Source organism: Canis aureus, chromosome 22 (assembly GCF_053574225.1).
Source record: "Canis aureus isolate CA01 chromosome 22, VMU_Caureus_v.1.0, whole genome shotgun sequence".
Classification (NCBI taxonomy): domain Eukaryota; kingdom Metazoa; phylum Chordata; class Mammalia; order Carnivora; family Canidae; genus Canis; species Canis aureus.
The window spans coordinates 19,155,176-19,175,304 of NC_135632.1; the positions used below are offsets into that span (position 1 = coordinate 19,155,176).

Sequence of the window (20,129 nt, forward strand, 5' to 3'; positions counted from 1 at the left end):
GTTTACCCGGTGAGGCCCCAGGAGCAACAGCCCTAGTGGCGGGGCCAGCTCTGCAGCCCTGGATTCAGCTCCGGCAGGAACTACTCGGTCTGCAGGGCCTGGAGGCTCCGGGGCGGGGCCGCTGATGTGCTCAGCTGGGGCAGGAGCGTCCTTGCGGTCCTGGGCCCTCCCGGCCTCTGCCTGTCCCGGGGGAAGCCGGATCCTGGGCTGTGTCCCGGCGCCCTGTGCTCCGGAGCCTGCGCTGTTGGATTCGCGCTCCCGGGCCGCGCAACCCCCTCCGCGGAGCTGCCGCCCGAGCCCCTCCGAGCTGCTCCTGGAACCGCGCAGCCCCCTCTGCACGGAGCCTCTTCCTCTGCCCGAGCCCGTCCGAGCTGCTCCCGGGGCCGCGCAGCCCCCTCCGCGGAGCCGCCGCCCGAGCCCCTCCGAGCTGCTCCGGGTCCCGCCGTGCGCGCTGCAGCCCTTAGGGAGCTCGGCGCACTCTCCCGGGGCGCAGGTGTCTGTTACTGTCCCGGGGAGCCCGAGGGCATCCCCTCCCTTCTGGGTCCTGCTCCAACTCCCTGCGAGCCCCTTTCCGCCCGGGAAGGTCGGTGCAGCTCCTGCTCCTCCGGGACGGGGCTCTCCTGTCCTGGGGACACTCGCCCCGGCCTCAGCCCGGCTCCTCGCGGGGCCCCTCCCCCTTGGAGGCCTTCTGTTTCTTTATTTCTTTTTCCCCGTCTTCCTACCTTGATAGAAGCGCGAACTCTTCTCACTGTAGCATTCCAGGTGTTCTCTCTTTAATTCTCAGGCCGTAAAAAAAAAAAAAAAAAAAAAAAAAAAATTCTCAGGCCGAATTCATAGATTTTCAGGATAATTTGAAGGTTTTCTAGGTAATTTGGTGGAGACAGGTGATTTGGAGACCCTACTCTTCCACCATCTTGCCCCTCCTCCAATCTAAAATATTTTATTTACAGAGAGACAGCACCCAGATGTCCATCAACAGATGAATGGATAAAGAAGATGTGATATGCAATGGAATATTACTCGCCATCAAAAAGAATGAAATCTTCCCATTTGCAATGATGTGGATGGATCTAGAGGGTATTATGCTAAGCAAAATAAGTCAGAGAAAGACAAATATCATATGATTTTACTCATGTAGAATTTATTTTTTTAAGATTTTATTCATTTATTCATGAGAGACACAGAGAGAGAGAGAGAGGCAGAGACACAGGCAGAGGGAGAAGCAGGCTCCATGCAGGGAGCCCGACATGGTACTCGATCCCAGATCTCCAGGATCATGCCCTGAGCTGAAGGCGGCGCTAAACCGCTGAGCCACCCAGGCTGCCCTCACTCCTGTAGGATTTAAGAAACAAAACAGATGAACATAAGGGAAGGGAGAGAAAAATAAAATAAGATGAAATCAGAGAGGGAGACAAACTATAAGAGACTATAGGAAACAAACTGAGGGTTGCTAGAGGGGAGAGGGTGGGGATGGGGTAACTGGGTGATGGGCATTAAGGAGGGCACATGAAGAAATGAGCACTGGGTATTATATGCAACTGATGAATCATTAAGCTCTACCTCTAAAACTAGAAATATACTATATGTTAATTAACTGATTTTAAAGAAAAAAATGTTTTTATTTATTTAGAGATAGTGTGCATGAGCAGGGGGAAGGGCAGAGGGAGTAGGAGAGAGAAATTCGAGCAGATTCCCCACTGAGCAAGGAGCCTGACACAGGGCTGGATCTCACCAACTGAGATCATGACCTGAGCCGAAATCAAGAGTCAGACACTTAACCAATTGAGCCACATGGGCCCCAGGAAGAATATTTTTAATATCAGTGAAAAATGAGCTCAGTTTACTGTGAAGTTGATACCAGCAGCCATGGCCAATACTTCTCATGAGTTCATATATATTTATGGCTGAACCTTTGTGACTGACAGACATCAGTCACAGCAAAGTCAAGAATGATAAGATGATTTGGAGCAATGGAAGACTGAGCTTTGACTTGATGCTGACTTGTAGGAAAACAAAAATACTGCTAATTTTCAGGGTACTGCCTCTAAACTCAGGGCTTCCAGAGTTCATGTCTCTAGAAAATGTAGCCATGCCTCCTTAAGAATACTAACGTTCAAGCCTGGAGAAGGAAGTAGGAAGACAACTCACACATTAGGTGATAGGCATTTGCCCCATCGCTTTGCCACAGGCCATGCCATGAAGGTAAAAGCCAGCTCTGGAGAGCCACTTCTCTGCCGAGTATTCACTCACGACCCTCTTCACATTTATTCTCTTGCTCTATCTCCCACTCTCATCTACCAGCAATCTTTCTCCCTGGCTCCAGTAAGTGTCTCTCACCCTCCTTATTTTTGTGGACCCATTCAGACCCCATTTTTCACCTCCTCACTCCTACCTTTACTGTACCTCCAGTTTTTAAAACATTCTTAAGTTCAACAACCAAATCAACTCCAGGTAAAGGACAAACTCCCTGGCCCATTACCTCCACACAACCAGAGCACACCCCTAGCCAGACCAGGCACAGCCCCCATCAGGAAAGGGGGTGAGAGAGCTTAAGGGTATATATTATCCTAACTATACCTGTACCCCTATGTGCCCTAAAGTTCAGCACAATGTCTTATACCAATGGGTCCTTGATAATTGTTTATTAAATTGAAATTACGGGCAGCCCCGGTGGTGCAGCGGTTGAGCGCCGCCTGTAGCCTGGGGCGTGATCCTGGAGACCTGGAATCAAGTCCCACGACAGGCTCTCTGCATGGAGCCTGCTTCTCCCTCTGCCTGTGTCTCTGCTACTCTCTCTCTCTCTCTCTGCATCTCTATGAAGAAATAAATAAAATCTTAAAAAAAACAAAAGAAATTACTGGGGCACTTGAGTGGCTCAGTGGTTGAACATCTGCCTTTGGCTCAGGTCATGTTCCTGGGGTCCTGAGATTGAGTCCTGCATCAGGCTCCCTGCAGGGAGCCTGCTTCTCCCTCTGCCTATGTCTCTGCCTCTCTCTGTGTGTCTCTTGTGAATAAATAAATAAAATCTTAAAATAAATAAATAAGTAAATTGAAATTACTTGGTGGTCCTCTCCTTTACTGAATTTTCTTCCAACTCACCAGACAGAAGTGATTCACATTGTCCTAGGATGCTCAGGGCACCCATTTCCTATAACTAGACCTCTGCTGGATCAGACTTCCCTCCCAACAAGGTGGCATGCATAGCTCACCACTCTCCAACAGATGAATTTTCATGTATGTACCCACAGCCACTCAACTAGTATATGACAGAGCCAGGATTTGGTCCTAGCTCATCTGGCCCCAAAGCCTGTTCTCTTCAATTCTTACAGATTGTGCTGCCTTCGTTCATCTACGTGATATAGTACACAGAGGAGAATGTCCTGCCCCCAAAGACCTCCCATACTCAGCAGGCATTATGCCCTGTCCCTAAAGAAGCTCTCAGGACTACAGTCATCAAAAGACTCCACTGATCTGCCTAGGCCTGGGACTAAGGTAAGATGAGTCTGACCTGGCATGTGCATGACCCTGTAAATAAGTGCTTCCTTAAATTTTGCACCATAGAAGGTTCAGCCACTCTAGCCATTCTAGAACCCTAGATTCTCTTAAGGATCTCCTTTGTATATCTTTTTAAAATATTATTTGAAGATATATAAAATTATCTCATTTCTGGAGTGACATCACCCACATGACTAAGACACTCCTCATTTTTGTCCTCTCTACCTCAACAACAATAATTTGGCGCTCATCCACAAACAAAAGTGTCCTTGTGGGAGCTGTCCGATCTAGCATCCATTTGCCAAGGAACCTGAGAGGGGCACATCCATGCATCATATAATAGGCATAGAGACCTCTTTCTTAACTGTGTACCCTACAGTGACCCATAACCAGCTCCAGTCCCTCTCAGCTGTGGTCTGAGAGGAAAACAGTCATAGACAATTATCCAGGGATCAAAGAGCCTTTATGGAAGTCCAGGTTTCCAATTAAGATGTTCCAACATACCATTGGAGGAAAAAAAAAAAAATACTAGTTTAAATGCATTAGAAAGAGTAAGAGGAACAGTTTGCTTTACCTATATCATCCTTTCCCCAAGACAGCACAGTTCAGGGCCAACAGCCATCTCAGTCTATGATTTCTCCTGTGGGAAGAAATGAGAGCGTGGGAATAAACACCTGGCTTCACTAGCTGTGCAGGATGCTGCCAAGTAGGCCCATTCCTCTCTCACTTCATCCAGAACCTTGAGTCATGAGCTTCATGAGTAAGGGGCACAAAGACAAGAGGTAAGCAGCAGATAGGAATCCTGGAGAGCTCTAAAAGGATGTGATCCTATTAACAATGTCAAAGACTCCATCAAACCCACCCTCAACACCTGGCCCACACATCCCCACAACTGGCACCTGGGCATCCTCAGTGTTTTGTGTGCCTCACCCACACATAATCCTACCCAGTGGCCAGTTCTCAGGGCATGCTACCAATGGCAGTGAGAACAAGCTTCGGCAGAAGCCTAGTGAGTAGGCACAGAAAGTCATTCCAACCTACAGGCCAGGGAGAGTCCATAAACTTTTTTTTTTAATTTTTTTTTTATTTTTATTTATTTATGATAGTCACACAGAGAGAGAGAGAGAGGCAGAGACATAGGCAGAGGGAGAAGCAGGCTCCATGCACCGGGAGCCTGATATGGGATTCGATCCCGGGTCTCCAGGATCGCGCCCTGGGCCAAAGGCAGGCGCCAAACTGCTGCGCCACCCAGGGATCCCGAGAGTCCATAAACTTAACATTTCATGCCACCTTCAGGAAAACAAAAGGGAAGCTGTTAGCACTTAATCTTATCTGTTGCAGAGGGAAGGCATACAAGGTTTAGAATTCTGCCACAAGAGGGAGCAAGAAGTGTGGAATAGGTGTATCCATAGAAGGTCTAAGAAAGCCTCAGAATCCCTAGCAGGACTAATGAAATGTATTCCTCTCCTGAAGTCAGTAAAGACAGGAGGAAGTGACGGCTACCTCAATGCAAAGACAGCAACTCAAGAATTCAAGGAACACAAAAATCAGTTAAACATGACACCACCAAAGAGTCACAATAATCTTCTGGTAATCAACCCCAAAGACATGGACATCTGCAATTTGTTCAATAAAGAATTCAAAACAGCTGTTTTAAGGAAGCTCAATAAGCTACTAGAAAACACAGGAAGACAATTCAATGAAACCAGGAAAAAAATTCTCAATGAGGAAAAAATAGTCCCTTAAATGGAGTTGGAGAAACTGGATAATTATATGCAAAAGAATAAAACTAAACCCCAATCTTATGCCTCTCACAAAAAATAACTCAAGATGGATTTAAAATCTGAAACCACAAACTCCTAGAAGAAAACATAAGGGAAAATCTTCTTCATATTGGTCTTGACAACAATTTTTTTTGATATGACACAAAAAGCACAAGCAACAAAAGCAAAAATAAATAAGTGGGACTATATCAAACTGAAAACTTCTGCACAGAAAAAAACAACAACCAACAAAATGAAAAGGCAACCTAAAGTATATCTGCAAATCATGTATCTGATAAGGAGTTAATATCAAAAATATATAAGGACTAATATAACTCAATAGCAATAATAATAATCCAATTTAAAAATGAGCAGAGCATCTGAAGAGACATTTTCCCAAGAAGACATACAAATGGCCATCAGGTACTTAAAAAGATGCTCAACATCATTAATCATCAGTTAATAGAAACCAAAACCATAATGAAATATCAACTCACATCTGCTACAATGGCTGTCATCAAAAAGACAAGAGATACACAGTAGATAAGAGTTGGCAAAGATGTGGAGAAAAAGGGAGTTTTTGTGCAGTGGTAGTGGGAATGTAAATTGGTATAGCCACTATAGAAATAGTGGGATATGATCCAGAAATATCACTTCTGGATATATATTCAAAGGAAATGAAATCAATATCACAGAGATACCTGCACCCCTGTGTTCAATACATTACCACAATAGCCAAGATATGGAAACAACCTAAGTTGTTTCATGTACATTCATGTACAGATGACTGGATCTTGAAAGAGAGAAAGAGAAAGAGGAAGAGAAGGAGGAAGAGGAAGAGAAAGAGACAAAGACAGAGACAGAGACAGAGATAGAGATAGAGATAGAGATAGAGATAGAGATAGAGATAGTTCTAGATAACTAGATTTAGATAGAGAAAGACAGACAGACAGAAATAGTAGAGATATAAAATTCAGCCATGAAGGAAGGAAGGAAATCCTGCCATTTGCTACAACATGGATGGACCTTGACAGCATTACGCTAAGTGAAATAAATCAGAGACAGAATGACAAATACTATATGTTCTCACTTATATGTGGAATCCAAAAAAGCCAAACCCATAGAAACAGAGATTAGAATGATAGTTGCCAGGGGCTAGGGAGTGGGGAAAATGAAGAGATGGTGATCAAAGGGTATAAACTTCCAGTTATAAGACGAGTAAGTTGGTGGCTATAGTTAGCAATACTGTATTATACACTGAAAGTTGCTATAAGAATAATCTTAAATATTCTCACCACAAAAAGAAATGGTTAATCACGTAAGGTAATGGAGGTGTTAACTAATCCTAATTTGGTAATCATTTCACAATATAGAAGTTGATCAAATCACCATGTTGTATACCTTAAACTTACACAATGTTGTGTATCAAATATACCTCAATAAAAAGAGAAAAAATTATCTCATTCCTATAAATTTATTTCTACTTTTCATCAGTCTTGTGTATGTACATAGAAACCCCAAGGTAAAAGTAGCAAAAATACTCAGCATGTTGCTTGAGCCAAGGTACTATCAAAGGAAGGAAGTCAAACCTGTACAAAGCCATTTGCTGTGGTTGATCCTATAATAAGAAATTAAAGTAAGAGAATATGAAGTGTCCAAAATGGGATAGCTTTTCTTTCACTTTCCTTTATCATACCATTTAATTTGCCAGGATTTTTTTTTAATAATAAGCATGAGTTGGGGAAGCTGGGTGGCTCAGTGGTTGAACCTGCTTTTGGTTCAGGTTGTGAACCTGGGTGGCTGTGGTTGAACCTGTCTTTGGCTCAGGTTGTGATCCCAGGGTTCTGGGATCGAGTTCTGCGTCAGGCTCCCCACTGGGAGCCTGCTTCTCCCTCTGCCTATGTCTCTGCCTCTCACTCTGTGTCTCTCATGAGTAAATTTAAAAAAAAACAACTCTATAGATGTCTTAATATATGCATTCCTAATTTCTTCACAAAATTGATCCTTTCTTGATCATCTTCATTGTTATGGGCTGAACTGTACCCACCCCCCATCAGGTTCTTAATGTTGAAGTCCTTAACACACAGTATCTTCATATGGGACCATATTTGGAGATAGGATTTTTAAAGAGATAATTAAGTTAAGGTAACATTATTAGGGTGGGCCCTAATCCAATATGACTGGTATCTTCATAAGAAAAGGAAATGTGAACACCAACACTTACAAAGGAAAGACGATGTAAAGACATGGGAGTATATGGCCATCCACAAAGCAAGGAGAGACCTGGAACAGATTCTTCCCTCAGAAAGAACCAACCCTGCCAATACCTTTATCTTGGATATCCAGCCTCTAAAACTATAAGAAAATAAATTTCTGTTGTTTAAACCATCCAGTCTTTGGAACTTTGTTATAGCAGCCCTAGCAAACTAATATACCATATATGCAGTTGGTACCACCAACCTCTAGTAGCTAAAAGCCAGGAATCTGACAGTCCTGAAATGCCTCTTGCTCACCCTCAGATCAAATCTATAACCAAGTCCTGTGTGTCAACCTACAAAATATACTTCAATCTGTCTACTGCTCTCCATTGCCACCACCTGGCCCAAGCAACCTGATGACTAAGCATGATTCTTGTCCGTCACCTCTAGCATAGTAGGAATGGATTTTTGAATGGAAACTTAAAATTGCCTAATGCTAGCTAAACAGGATTGGGGTGGTTAGGGAACAGAAGGTAAAGAGGCAGGGGCCACAACTTTTGACAGGTCCTGTGCCAATAGCTGAGTGGACCTCTGGCTTTTGACAATTCTGACCTTTTTAGATTTACTCTGACCCTCATCACCTGCCTCATTATTTGGGCTTGACCTCACAGGGCAGACTTCAGATCCAGGGCCCTCAAGTCCCGTATACCCGTTGGTTCTTCCTTGCCCATCTGCCTATCTGTCTGCCCGCTACTGTCCTGGTTCGCTCAGACCTTCAGCACTTGAAGGTGTCCAGCAGCCCTGCTACCAGCCCTTCAGTTCTGCCCCTACCACCAGCTCTTTCCAAGAGCTTCTGGGCCTGAGCCTTAACCCTCAGGATGCTCCTCAGGCTCAGCCCTTCCATCTATGCAGGGAATGCCCCTAAGCTGATGGTTCTCCAACCCCTATAAAAGAAAGACCAATGCGCTCCCCTGCAACCCAGTACACAACCACCTGGACCCTGTTTACCTCACCAGCCCTGTCTTCTATACTCCCCCTCCTCTCTTCAATACTCTAGCAATCTACTTGTCTCCCAAATAGGCCACTCAGTTTCATACTTCCATGTTTCATTCATGCTGTCCCCTCCCCTCTGCCTCCAATGCTTTCCCTCCACTTTTACTCCTGGCTTCTTCCAATTTGTTCCTTGAGCTTCAGATCAGATGACTACCTTCCTCCATATTGCATCCCTCACAGCAGCTCTAGCTACCTCCCCCTCCTGCTCCTGTATGTCCTTCTCTGACTTTACCCATTATATATTAAGTATTTGTTTATTTTTTTCATCTTCGTCACTAAACTATGAGCTCTTTGAGGGCACAGACCACCTCTTACTGACCGCTGTACCCACCCACCCCCCCGCCTAACATAATTAATTGCTCACATAGAGTAGCTGTCAATTAAGTGTTGGTTGAGCCAAACTGGACTGATTCGCAGGCCCACTGTACTCTGTATCCCAGGCACCAGCCTCCAGCAGGGTGACAAGTTTCACCCTCTCCACAGCAGGGTGTCTGGCTGCTGCCTTTCCTGAACTGAATCACATGATAGCTGCTCTAAATGAAGTACACAGGTAGTGTAGCCTAGATGGCTTTTTAAAGTTTCTCAAGGAAAAGAAAATTGTGAAATGCCCCACTGGGGCCAGGAAGCAATCTCTCCTAGTCCAGACTTGTGCCCAAAGCCAGCTGCTTGGGCGGGGAGATAACGGGGCCCCATGCTGAGCTGCCACCAGCTGACTCAGAAAAGTAACAAATTGACAACATTCAGGAAGAAGATTCCTCATTTCCAATAGTATCATCTATACCCTGTGGCATAAAGCACCTCCTGCCTTATTAACGTCTTTTACATTTTTTAGCGCTGAATCCAAGGTGAAAGGGAGGAGGGGGAGAAGGTACGTCTGTACCAGAGTCCTTTAGGAACCAGGAAAATGCCGTGGCAGAGATGAATTGTAGACCCAGAAATAGCATTTTTTGGATGAAATGTATAATGTTCACTCTTTTTCAAAAAAAATGTTTAATACAGCCCAAATGACATCATATCAGGTCAGACAGAGCAGAAGGAAGGAAAAAAAATACTGAGCATGAGAAGGATTTAATACAGACAGGAGCTTTCTAGAATGGATTCCACACCACACACACTAAAGACCAGAAAGAAAAATCTTCATCAAAAAAGGTGTCTCCCCTTACCACAGTTAAATACTAGCTGGATTTATTTAGGGTTTTTAGCTATCTGCTATACTTCAAATACTAACATCAAAACTTGAAGGAAAAGAATATTTAGCGAGTCTAGTCAAGCTTCCCCGCCCCCTCACAGCTATGCTTGTGAAGTAGGGGGGTTCCTTATCATATTCACTAAACCCAGTAAAATTCATTCACCCAGGACCCCTCTGAGTCCCTACTTTAGCTTCCCCATTGCCTAAGACTCCGGTTCCCACGCCTCCCCCTCCCCGAAATCATAAGCAGTCCTATGTGTCACTGAATTATAGAATTCTAGTGGTTGACATGTCCCCATTAGTATTCTCTTGATTGCAAGTAACTGTAGCCTACTCAAACTCATTTAAGCAAAGAAAAACAAGGGGGAGAATTTCTTTATTATAAGGTCACTAAGCTGTCTAAGAGAACCCAAGAGGGAAAATGTAGCCTTTCTCAGGAAACAACTGGAAGGTGAAACTGGAAGTCATCATGATTTCTTTTCCATCTCTCATCCCTGATTCTCTCTGCAAATCTGCTTCACTGTCCTGCTTCTGCAGACTACCATTTCCTGATCCTTAGCCCACAGGGCAGATTTTGTAACCCACAGCACATAAGGCACCATGTTATAGCTCCACAAGGAAACTAAATAACTGGCTGTCTGTACCTCCCCCGCTCAGGTTCAATTCCGAATTCCTGGAGAAGGGAATCTGATTGGCCTACCTTGAGTTAGGTGCCATCTCTGTCCCAGTCAACTGTGGCTAAGGGGATACATCCTGCAGTGCATACAGTTGCCTTGGGCTCACCCAGAGCATCTGGAAGCAGTTCCCAGGGTAGAGGAGTTTGTGCACTAAGGTACAGAAGCAGCACTGTTAGGGTTAAGTGGACCACTGTGTCTCACTTAACCCTAACACAGTGTGAATCCTGTCCAATCTGCCCAGAAATCTGAACCAAGTGAGCAAAGAGAAGGTGTTTGGAATAGGGATTCAAGAGATAGATAGAAATAGATAAATAAAGTATAGGCATCAAAAGATGTCAAGGAATGAAAAAGCAAGACAAGTATTTTGGCATGGTTTTAAAATAATCATTTATCAAGAAAGAAACCACAACCATGGCTGAAATTTTAGACAGCTAACAAAGAAGGGAGATGCAGTACTCTGGTGAAGAAACAATTCACACACAGACATGCAAAACACTAGAAGGGCAGAGATGATATGACTGAAGTTTTCATCCACTGAGTTATACAAAACTGCTTATAATTTTGTTTTCTTTTTTCTACCTTGGTGAAAAATTCTTAATTTTCATAATACTATAGAACCAATAAACTCTGATATATATAGAACTACTGTTAAGATTGTTTCATATTTCTATTTTAATTAAGCTGAACCATGTATAATTGCCATTTTCATAAGCCAAAGCTGACAAATATCAGCAATTTCAAAGTAACATTTTTCAAAATATCATATACGTCCTTTTAAACAGAACTATAGACTTATCAGTCCTTGGGACTACTCGCTGCACCCCTGATTCTGGCTTCTGGGAGACAACCATTTTCAGCTCTTACGACCATTTCTTCTGATTGCTTTTTTTTTTAAAGATTTTATTTATTTATTCATGAGAAACACACAGAGAGAGGCAGAGACATAGGCAGAGGGAGAAGCAGGCTCTCTGTGGACTCGATTCCAGGACTCCAGAATCACACCCTGAGCCAAAGGCAGATGCTCAACCGCTGAACCACCCATGTGCCCCTGATTGCTTATTTCTAAATAATATTAACAGGTTCTGATTTCTTGATATTTCTATTTTATACTTTATATGTCAACTTCCTCCTATGGATGATATGAACCATCTCAATGCCATCGAACATATCAGATAATATACCAGTTCCAGTAGTTTTCTTAGAAACATTCCTACCAGAGACTTCCAACCTCCTGCTCAAATTTCACCTGGTGCTCTCTAGACCTACAAACCAGCTGATTGCAGGAACTTCTCTTCTTCATCATCTTGGGAACTCCTTTTGCCTCTCTCCTGTGTTGCCTCTCCCTGCATTGACCTGATATTCTCTTCTTTCTTGGTTTGCAATCTCACTCTGTGGAACACACACCCAATAATACTTTGAACATCATGCAAAGGAATTCATTCATAAGAACTTGTATGTCTGCAAATGTCCTTCTACCTTCAATCTTGATTGATGGTTTGGCAGAAAATGGAATTCTAGATTGAAATGTATCTGTCCTAGAATTCTAAAAGCACTATCTTCCTTTTTCCACAGTTTGTATTGATAAGTTCCATGCCACTCTGATTCCTGATATGTTATATAAACCTGCTTATTCTCCTAAGATGACTTTTTTAAGATTTTATTTATTTATTCATGAGAGACACACACACACAGAGGCAGAGACACAGGCAGAGGGAGAAGGAGGCTCCATGCAGGAGCCCGATGTGGGACTCGATCCAGGGACCGTGGGATCACGCCCTAAGCAAAAGGCAGATGCTCAACCACTGAGCCACTCAGACGTCCCTCCTAAGATGATTTGAAATCTTTCTCTGTACCCCTGGTGCTCTGAAATTACTTGAGGTTGTAGTTTATAGTCAAATTCTGTTCCTTCATTTTGCTGGGCCTTTAAATCCAGAAGTCCCTGTCCTGAAAACTATCTTGTATTATTTTGGTAAGTTTCTCTTATATTATTTCTTTCATAGTTTCCTTTCCTCCAGTTTCTCTCTTCCCTCTTTGGGGCTCGATTTAATCAAATATTGACATCTTGAACTGGTTCTCCAGTTCCACTTTCTTTCCTATTTTCTCTTTTTTTTCTTCTATTCCTGAGAGACTATCTTCCACATTATCTTCCGCAGTGTTGTCTTCAAACTCACTTATTGAATATATCATTTTATCATATTTTTTTCTTTTTAAAGATTTTATTTATTTATTTGAGAGACAGAGAGAGCGAGAGAGAACACGAGCAGGGAAGAGAGGGAGAAGCAGGCCCCTCGCAGAGCAAGGAGCCCTACACAAGGCTCAATTCCAGGACCCCGGGATCATGACCCAAGCCAAAGGCAGATGCTTACCTGACTGAGCCACCCAGGTATCCCCATTTTTATCATATTTTAAATCCCAGGGGCACATCCATGTCATATCCCCTCTTCTCTCTCTAAGGATACCTCACATAACATTACCTCTTATCTCTCTAAGGATGTTTAATTACAGGGAATGTTTGAAGTTTTTTTTAAGCTTTCTTCTTTCTCATTTGTGTTTCTTCAGAGTTACTTTTTCCTCACGTGGGTCACTATCTTGACTATGAGAGATTTTTTTACAAATATCTGATGACCTCCGGTTGTCCGTCTAAAAGTGAAGTCCTTAAAAAGCTGACTGGAAGGTTTAGGTGCATCTTGTTGGCTTCTGGGCTTTACCGCAGGGGATCAGGTGGTTACCCAGGCACTTTGTGTGTGGGATTCCAAATACCAATGTCTGGAGATCTGTTCTCTCTTGTATTCTTTGTCCTTGGGGGTTTGTACTTTTTTCATCCCTTCTGGCATTTCAGTGAGATTTGAGAAAGGAAAAGAAATAAGCATACAGACCCACTACCTTGAGTTGAAAGTGCTCTATTAGATTTCCAACCATTAATGTCTCTTTCGAGGAAATAGGAGTTCACATGTCTCCTGTGTGTCTCTAATACCATCTTTCTGCCTGCTGGTGAATCAGTCCTCAGAAGTTGAGGATGTCCCCTTTATCTTTTCCTCCTGTGTCACTGCACCCATCTCACTGGGTTCACAACCCATTTGTGGGTTCTCACTGGTTTCTCTAATTTCTTGAATGCAGAAAACAGTCAGCATTTTAGGGAAGTAACTCACCATCTCTTCCTGCTTCCTGCTTTAGCGGAAGCAGCAGGGATCTGCTTGCCAGAACACACCTATTTATTGCCTATATAATTAACATGGTTCTCACAGCCCCATCTAGCTACCAATCCAGAGTGACTCTAGGCCTATCACACCCTGTGGGGCCCTTCTTTGCTGCCACCCAGAATCTGGCATGGAGCATGGGCTTCCTGTGGGCAGTAGTGTGATTTGGGAGTGGGGGATGAGAAGCATCTGCTTTAAGACAACTCTGGGTTTTGCCCCAGCTTGATCAAATATTCAACCTCTCTGAGACTTAATTTTTTCATGTGTGAAATGGAGATAATATAAATATAGTGAAATAATATTTCAAAGCCTTAGTTGATATGTGGCTATATAGTATACAGGGACTACTCTCCTACCCATGTTCTGCAACTAAAGAGAAGGACATCCACTGACACAGCAACCTTTGGGAACAAATGTGCTCCATTCTTTATCTTTTAAGGTCAGTGGACACTTCCTGGGTTTAAGACAAGAGCACATGCAAACAGAGATGCAATAGATAGAAGAAGCAGAGATTTGGCCTTGGACTTCATAGCAAATGAAAGCACTCCAAGATGTAGGAGAAGGAAAAGAGTTTGGAAAGAAAGAAGACACTCTTTAGGAACCTAACTCCCTGCCTCTCATTCCCTGGGACAGGCCCAGGCTGGGTGGAGAGGCTCTGAGAGTGGAGAGGGCTGTACCCTGCTCATCCTAGAGCTCTGAAAGTTGGCCAGCAGCCTTACAGAGGTGACAGTGACAAGTTGTGGTTGTGGCTGTAGAAGTCTCAAGAGTTTCCATGGGCATGAAGGGAAAGCAGAAGCTTGTTGAGAATGAGCGCCTGTGAGCCAGCCTGGAAATAACCATAGTACAGGCAAGGGGGCCCCATAGCTGAGGCTGGGGAGGGCAGATCAGAGGTGACAAGACCAGGAGTAGGGCCAAATCAACAGAAGAAGTTATCCCTACTCCCAGACGAAGCACAAACCAAGATGGGAAGAAATATAAAGAGAAGCAACTGCAAGAGATATCTCATCAGTGAGGCAACCACAAGCCAATGCCCACCAGTGCAATGCCACCAGGTCCTAAAGGCTCCTTTGAACAAAACACAGGAGTAATGGGGGCAGGGAGAACTATAGACCTTGAAATGTTTACATTTTAAACCAGAAGTGACAAGAAAAATGAATATATTGGGTTGAAAAGACTTAAAACTATGCTAGATTACTTTTTTTTTTCTTTTTTTTTTTTTTTAGCAGCCGGAATAGGGATTTGGAAACTGAGTTCAATGTTAGAGAAATGTTTAAAGTGTCATTTCTGGGATCCCTGGGTGGCGCAGCGGTTTGGCGCCTGCCTTTGGTCCAGGGCGTGATCCTGGAGACCTGGGATCGAATCCCACGTCGGGCTCCCGGTGCATGGAGCCTGCTTCTCCCTCTGCCTGTGTCTCTGCCTCTCTCTCTCTCTCTCTGTGACTATCATAAATAAATAAAAATTAAAAAAAATAAAAAAAAATAAAGTGTCATTTCTTCTCATCTGAGAAGAAGCTATTATGACTATAAGAGTCATCATGGTTGTATTTGCTTTATGTAGTTCGAATTGTGATTAAGCGCGTTCTGCCCATGAAGTCCCTAACACCAGGCTTGGCACATAAAAAGAAACCAAAACTGTTAGTAACATTCATTAGCCTTTGCCTACCCCTTCCAGGGTTAAGACTAGAGCACCTAGAAAAATAATGCAGGGAGCAAACACTCTGAGCCTGGGAGCAATACTTAACCCTGCTTACGTGGGTCCCCCAGGCCAGAGAAGCTTCCTAGATACTGATTCCCCTGTCCCTATATTTCTTTTCTGCAGTGCAGACCAAGCTGGGCTTGTGGCCCTGACCCCTATAAACTACTGCTTTCCCTCTGCCAACCACACTCTGAATTCTCAATCTGCCCAGAAGACCACCATTTAGGATCACTGAACCTCCCCTCTTTTTTCCCATTTCAATATGAAGCCTATGGTACACCCACAGTCACTCTAAGAATGTTAGATAAATAATGCAGTTTACTCAGATGCTGTATGTTCAATTCAGCTTTCTTTAAAGAGAGATGATATGGAAAGACCCTAACTGCAGAATGACAAATTTTTCAAAACATCTGTGGCCCGAATGAACCAGTCTTGTTGAGAAGTTCCTTCTACCATCGGGAGGGCCCTAATTTCATACCCACGTAACAGGTTGCTTCCCTCATTTTACAGGTCTTCGGCTGGGTCTGCAATCTGACGTATCAATTTCTTTCTTCTAGGAAAAGATGAGCTACTAGGCAGCAGAAGATGAGATTTTCAGGAAAAATTTAAAGGAATTTTATAGCATGCTTTTGTCATCCATACCACCCGATGACAGCTGGCCTCCATAAATACTTATTAAAATTAATATTGTTTGAGCAAGTCAAAAGAGAAGAAAACACTTCTGCAAGTCTATGCATAACATAACTCTCCCCTGCACAGAGCCTGGTACCATACACGATAGAATCACACGATGGGTTATAATGCTGTTGTGATGGAAAGAACATTGTGCCAAGCATGAATAAACTCTGTCCAAATAGCCTTTTGGAATAAACACTCCCAGTTTTAGAATCATTCCACCTCTGTGATTTACCAGAAGCATCCACACACATAATATTACCATCTGGTTATTATGACAATGATTTGGTAAAATCTCACGTCAAACCAGCCCTTGCCCGAGACACAATACAAGCCTGTGGTCAGCACCTACTATTACAGATATAATACATCAAAGGCTTTGGTCCCAGATCCAGAACTACAAAGAAGCCAGGTCTACACGGACTGCTATCTTCAATATGTTAAAGGGCTTTCTGGTGCACTTGTGCAACTATAATGGTGATGCTCTCATATACAGTACATTATAATTCACAAAGGTGCTTTTCCCAATTTTATTCCAATTAATCCTCACAATATTATAAAAATAGACATCATTATCCCTGTTTTATAGGCGAGGAAACCAGGGCTCATTGAAAATAAGTTAGGTTACAGAGTTAGTAAGTGGTAGAACCAGAATTTGCACCCAGGTCTCTGATGCTGTATCTGCATTTGTTCTAGCAGAGCCCTGTGGATTGTTCCAGGGCATAGTGATACTATTCCCAGTAATTTTCTTTTGCCCGTGACCGTCCCCAAATTTCAGGCAGCAGTTAGGGCAGTCTGGGCTTACTGCATTGAAAAGAAAGGGCATAAAAAGCAAAGAACAAAAAAGTGAGTTTCCAGCTTTCCAGTTGAAAATAGAATTTTGGAACTTCTGGCAGGAAAAAATAGCTTACGATCTCAAAATCTTGGCTTCTGAGTACAAAAAGGCAGTGTTCTGTAAACAGTAGAATTAAGAAGACATGCCTGAGGAAGAGTAATTCAGTTCCCTACCCAAAACCCCGCCGGCCAAAAGGAGGTAGAGACGGAGGGAGAGTCCCAGATTAATGCAGAAGCGTGGGCCCAGCCCCCCAGGTGGGTGTTCTGGACGCTAGGCCTTGCAGTGGATAGACTCTGAGGTGCACCACCACTCCCCCGCCCCCCCCCCCCCCCCCCCCCCCGTAATCTCTACCTCCTGGCACTCATGCCTTTGCAGAATCCCCTCCCCTTGAGTGTGGGCAGGACCTGTGACTTGCTTCCAACTAACAGAACATGGCAAAGGTGACAGAATGAATGTGATTATGCGTATGTGACTGCACACCATACAATTTTAGTGCCGATCTTGTAAGGAGACTCTCCCTTACTAACGGAAAAGCCAACTGCCACGCTGTGAGCTTCCCTATGCAGAGGACCATATGACAAGGAACTGAGTGCTGCCAACGACGCTGTGAGCTTGGAACAGATGTTCCCCCCGACTGAGCCTCAGGTGAGTGAAAACCCAGCCCTGGCAGTGCCTCAAACTGCAGCTTTTGTAAGGACTCAGCTAAGCCTTAGCCAGACTCCTGACCCGCAGAAATCAGGGGATAATGCCTGTGTCTTGTTTTAAGCCTCTAGGTTTGTGGTAATATTTGTTGTGCAGCAACAGAAAACTAACACAGATTAGTTCAGGGATCTGTGGGAGGGGAAAGGATGCATGTCACTCTCAGCTAAGGCCCAACAGGGTAAATGAGGTCCTTGAGAGTTTCACAGTCCCAGTGTGGGCCAGACCCAGCGGAATGAAATGGTGGAGGGCATGTCTGAGCAAAGGGCCTGGCAGGGATGCCCCTGAGTCTTCCTCAGCCCCACAGGAGCTCCAGAGTTCATCTAAGAAGCTCCAGGAGGAAGAGCAGACAAGGAGGAGCTTTGTGATCAGAACAAAGAAGGCATAGGCCAATGACAGAGAGATCTCTGCAAGTGCCAGTAGTTCAGGATGCCAAAAACCACACCAGAGGGGTAGAGTTACATACCCCAGCCACCAGCATGAACTCCTGCTGTGACCAGAGACCAGATGCTCTCCATCAAGCTGAGACATCTCAACAGCCTGGACTTGATAGGACAGGGTAGGAGTTGGGGCAAGAATGCTGAATGAACAACTTTGTTCAAACTGGAAATGGCTGCATTTACCTGGAAATGACTAGGAATGCATGTTCTACCAACAGTGGAGGAGGAAGACAGGTAAGCAACCTGACACTGCAGCCTGAGGAGTGCTGGGATAGCAGAAAAGCCTACCAGGGGATGTATGGGAAAGGTCAGTAAAGGCTTCCTGGAGGAGGTGACACCTGAGTTGAGATTTAAAGGATAAATTAAAGTGAGATTCTAAGAATATAAGATTCCAAACGTTGATGGTTCTATGAATTTAAGTCTTTAAAGTTCTAAGATTCTTTTTTGCTAAAGTCTGAAGATCAAAGGCTCCCTGCTGGCACTGTTATCTCCTGGGCCCTGCTTGGGATTGGGGGAAACACAAACTAATATATCTGAAATGTATCTGAATCAGACGACTTCCATTCCTCCTAATTTCCCACATCTCCGTCATCTCTGCCTGTAGGGCTTTCCTCCTTTTTTAATTTACTCTTTTTATTTTAATAAAAGTTTCACATGCACACAATTTCAAGAGTCAAATCATTTTTGTAAGACTTGTATGAGAATAACAGTTGCACACACTGCCCCACCCCATCCCCTTTCCCACCACCCAGGGGAACTCACTTTCTTTTTTTTTTTTTAATAATAAATTTTTTATTGGTGTTCAATATGCCAACATACAGAATAACACCCAGTGCTCATCCCGTCAAGTGCCCCCCTCAGGGAACTTACTTTCAACTTTTAGAAGACTGTTTTAGAATTTTTTTTCCTCTCCATCTGTAAGTAATATACTGATGTTGCTACTTCTTGATTTTTTAGAGGCTCTATCCACTACTTCCAAATATGGAAACTGAGATTTTTCTGCCACTCTCTTCCATCTCACCACACACACCTACTTCCTATCCCCATTTACCCAATAGTGTTAATATTATTTTTTTTGATATATAGTTTTAAATTCAATACATTCAGCGTTTACTTTATTATGATCATGTAACACCAATCACAACTGAGTCATCAGGCTTATAAAATGTGGTTACTTTACTTTCTAATATATTTTGTCTTTCCTGGAGTTTATGATTGTCTTGGTCTTTCATTTGTAAGTTTTCTATACCCTTATCGTTAACTTCACTGTGAACTCTTCTTCATATATGTAAATATCTTCTCAATATGTTCAAGTTCATTAGGCATTTTATCATTTTTATCTTCTTAAATAATTCTCTCCCAGTCTCCTGACCCACTCCAGCAATCTGAACTGTTGGCATGACTTGTTTAGGGATTTTCCTTCACCATCAACCTGGGGATTCCTTTATTTCTCTCCTGTATTGGATTCTGTTTCCTATATCCCAGTTTGTAATGCCATATACCATTTCACTATCTTTTGTATACACACACACACACACACACACACACACACACTTCTCGGCTTCGGGGTGCTTTTGCTTCTAACAACCAACACCTGTAGCTTTTCGAAAGAGGACTACACTTGGGCTACTGGAGGTGCTTTGCCTAAAGCCAAAGAACCAAGTGCCTTGGAATTTTCATCCCTCACCCAACATCCCCCAGAGCAGCTCTTATCTATTGGTGGGCATGTACAGGAACAAGCAAGCCCCCTCTTTTGTTCAGGTTGGGACAACTCTAAAGTAATTTATACTCCAGCATTCCCCAGCAGGGTCAGACTGAATTCTGCCTGGAATCAAACCTTGCTTGACTTCCTCTATTTCCTTGTCCTGTTTCTTCCATTCCCTTCTAAATCTCCTTAATAAATCATTTGCACAAGAATCCACACCTCTGAGCCTTGAAGGCAGCCCAACCTGAAAGGCATGTCCTCCTTTTGCTTGGTTTAATCCCTTAGTTTGTTGAAGCACATCATCCAGTAGCTTCCTGAGGAAGAACATATGGTGAATAAACATTTTTTGATCTTCTCTGTTTGAAAATGTCTTCTTCTACTGGCACACTTAACTGATGGTTTGACTGCTGTGTTAGTTTTATGTGTCAACAAGGCTACACTGTGGTACTCAGTTACTTAATCAAATGTTAATCTAGATGTTGCTGTGAAAATATTTTCTAGATGTGGT

At 43.4% G+C, this 20,129-nt stretch overlaps 1 long non-coding RNA gene across 1 annotated transcript in view; it reads right to left on the reverse strand.

Moving 5' to 3' along the window:
* Positions 1-1,185: 1,185 nt before the first annotated feature.
* LOC144294324 (uncharacterized) overlaps positions 1,186-20,129 on the reverse strand; it is a 54,848-nt gene continuing 35,904 nt past the window's right edge. Inside the window, exons 2-3 of the long non-coding RNA XR_013361735.1 lie at positions 4,070-4,135; positions 1,186-1,332 (exon numbers count right to left, since the gene is read on the reverse strand). This is a non-coding gene — a long non-coding RNA (uncharacterized LOC144294324). The remainder of the gene's footprint in view (positions 1,333-4,069; positions 4,136-20,129) is intronic.